Below are 3,543 nucleotides of genomic sequence, written 5' to 3' on the forward strand. Positions count from 1 at the left end.
GGGTAGGGGGGTGGGGGCAAGGTTACGGCTTTCACTTGTGTACCAACGGAAACCTATCCTTTTACTACTTCCCGGCCCACTGCCCAGGGCCCAGGACGTGAGGCCACGAGGACTTGGGAATCAGCACCTGGTGTGGGGAGATGTCACCCAAGCGGAGCTCCCCGTCTCCGAGCTCCCAGAGCCTCCCCAGGTCTCAGAAGGAGAGTGGAAGTTTGGTGAACAGCAGACATAGCACCTCCATCGCGGGGGACTGACGAGAGGTGGAAGGCCCTGCCCTTCCAGACAAATCGATGCCGTTGCCTAAACAAAGGCCCTTTGGAGGAGAGGTTGGGGAGGAGGAGCCGGAAACAGGTTTCTTGTTTGGATTATTTTTGATGAAAATCTTTACTTTGAAGTTGTGGCGTTAGTTAGGAATTTCCCTACTAAGAGCTGACATCCTACGGATTATCAAAACAAGTCCCCTAACGCTGCTACAAGGAACCGCATTTGCAGTCCCCTTCGGGGAGACAAGTAGGCCAGCCTCTCCCACATCGGAAAGGGAGCCCTCGGAGAGACACCCGCAGACCCGGGCGTCGGTATCCACGAGGGACGTGCTTCTGGGAGCTGAGTTAGTCGCGCTGTTTCCCGCGAGGTGCTTTCATGCTGCATTTATAACGTTGGCTTCAGTTATCTCGATTTGTGATAATTAATTTAGGGTGAAACTGAGGCTGTGATTAGTTATTATAGTTCTGTAATAATTCAGGGGCAGTGGAGTAGAATGAAGACTTGACTGAGAGTTTGAAAATCTGAATTTGTAAGCAAGATCAGCCACTAATTAGGTGAAGATCTTGGATGAACTGTAGGTTTTAAGTATTTTAACTCAAAAATGAGAAAAATGGTCTAGATCAGCTGATGGCAAAACCATGTCTTTCAGAACCTTAGGGCTCCCCTGGCCCCTCATAGGCCGCTCCCCCCTCATAGGCCACGCCCCTAACAAGCCACTCCCACCCAAGGCACTCCCCATGGCCATGCCCCGGACACTCCCCCAGGCTCCTCCCCCCTCACTGCCCCCTCCCGCCTCAGCTGCTCAGCAGGGAGCAAGCACTCAGCAGGGCTGGTATCTCTACCAAACCTCTAAGGCAGTGGTTCCCAACCTTCCTGACGCCACGACCCTTTAATGCAGTTCCTCATGTTGTGGTGACCCCCAACCATAAAATCATTTTCGTTGCTACTTCATAACTGTAATTTTGCTGCTGTTATGAATCGTCATGTAAATATCTGATATGCAGGATGTATTTTCATTGTTATAAAATTGAACATAATTAAAGCATCGTGATTAATCACAAAACAATATGTAATTATATATGTGTTTTCCGACGGTCTTAGGCGACCCCTGTGAAAGGTTGAGAACCGCTGCTCTAAGGAGAGCTCCCGCGTTGACCTCCTTCACATATCGGACTCAGCATTTTCTTAGAGAAATGGCTTCTCTGTTCACGACGGTTTTAAACAGTGAACTAGCTCATCTCCTGCCGGAGCAGGGTCCTTGCTGTACGGATATTCTGCTGATTTGTTCTAATTGTTAAAATTTCCAAAATTCATGCATTAAATAGCTTAGAAATTCCGCTTAAGATGTTTTCAGAATAAGTCAGACTGTGAAAAACGGCCAGGAAGCATCGTTTTCAATCTGTCATAACCGCCCCATCTGTAGTTTATCTTAAAAATAAGAATACAAATGTTCAGCTTATTTTGTATCATATCATGAATATTCATTAGAGTCGCTAGCCCCAGAATAGAGCACGAAAAGCAGGAAAGGTATCCTGGGAGAAATTAACCGGTTCAAAAAGAGGGGTTCCAGCCAGCCTTGTTGGGATACCTGGTCGGCCCTAACCAGGCCATTAGGCTTTGAGAATAAAAGCCCCCAAAATGCTCCCAACCTGAAGAATATAGTTTAGCAGGGAAGAGAGACACACAGACGATTTACTGCAAAGCTCTGAGGTGTACGCAGGGGTGGGAGCGGGAGGGTGTGAATAGAAGGTGGAGGTGAAGCAGGTGATTAAACCACAGGGTCGCTCAGCCCGAGGGGTCAGGGGGTCATGCCCGGGTTCCAGGCTTGATCCCCAGCAGGGGGCGTGCAGGAGGCAGCTGATTGATGTTTCTCTCCCTCTCCCTTCCTCTCTGAAACCAAATAAAAAATATATGTTAAAAAACAGGAAACCTTAGGGTCTGTGTTTGAATGGCCGTTCCATGGCTTGGTGACACCGTGGATTAGCTTATGACGCACTGGAATCACGGCTTCATTTTCTCCCCTTGAGGATTTGTGCCAATCAGACGCGGTGATCAGCGTGACACGCCTGGCACACGGCGCACTCCCAGGCAGCCGCGTGTCTTTGCTCGCGCACACTGTGTGAGGAACAGTTTGTTCCCGGGTCCTACAAGCCGGGCCCTGACCGCTGGTTTCAGACGCTGTTTGCAGGCGGCACAGGCGGCCTCGGAGACAGCGTCGTCTCCTCTGGGGCAGGTGGTGTCCTTCCTGCCCGCCCCACGGAGAGGCTGCCTTTGGGGTCACCATCAGGCTGCCGACTGCCTGTTCCGCGACTCGGTTTCCCCAGCGTGAGCTTCCTCCGGTGCCAAGCGTAGGCCGCGGGCCTCTCCGCGCCCCCGTGGGAGGGAGCTGGGAGGCTGGGCAGCGGCGGGTCCCTGGGACGGGCAGCCGCCGTCTCTGAACCACGAGTCCCTGTCTTCTTAGCCCCCAGGCGACTGTGTGGGGCCAACTCATTCACTTGAGAAAGGATCTGATCTCAGACCTTTCACTCTTCTTTTTACAATAATGTAATTTTTAAAATTTATCTTGTTGTTGAAAGTATTGGAGACGTCCCCTTTGTGGTTTTTTCCCATTGATCCCCCTCCACCCGACCCCACCCCAGGCCTCCACCCTATTGCCTGTGTCCAGGGTTACGCCTATGTGCCTACAAGGCCTTTGGTTGGTCTTTTCTCACCCACCTGCCCTCCCCCGTCCTCCCTCTGAGATTCTGCAGTCGGTTCCAGGCTTCCATGTCTCTGGATCTATTTTGTTCATCAGTTTATTTTGTTCATTAGATTCCACATGTGAGTGAGATCATGTGATACTTATCTTTCTCTGTCTGGCTTATTTCACTTAGCGTAATACTCTCCAGACCTAACCCTAACCCTCCCTGCTGTCTCACAGGGTAAGAGATCCTTCCTTTTCACTGCTGCATAGTATTCTACTGTGTAGATGTACCACAGCTTTTTTTTTTAAAAAATATATTTTATTGAGTTTTCACAGAGAGGAAAGGAGAGAAATAGAGAGTTAGAAACATCGATGAGAGGGAAACATCAACCAGCTGCCTCCTGCACACTCCCCACCGGGGATGTGCCCGCAACCAAGGTACATGCCCTTGACCAGAATCGAACCTGGGACCTCTCAGTCCGCAGGCCGACGCTCTATCCACTGAGCCAAACCGGTTTCGGCTGCTGTACCACAGCTTTTTTATCCATTTGTCTGCTGATGGGCACTTGGGCTGTTTCCAGGTCTTAGCTATTGTA

The sequence above is a fragment of the Myotis davidii genome, unplaced genomic scaffold, assembly GCF_000327345.1.
Source record: "Myotis davidii unplaced genomic scaffold, ASM32734v1 scaffold496, whole genome shotgun sequence".
NCBI lineage: Eukaryota > Metazoa > Chordata > Mammalia > Chiroptera > Vespertilionidae > Myotis > Myotis davidii.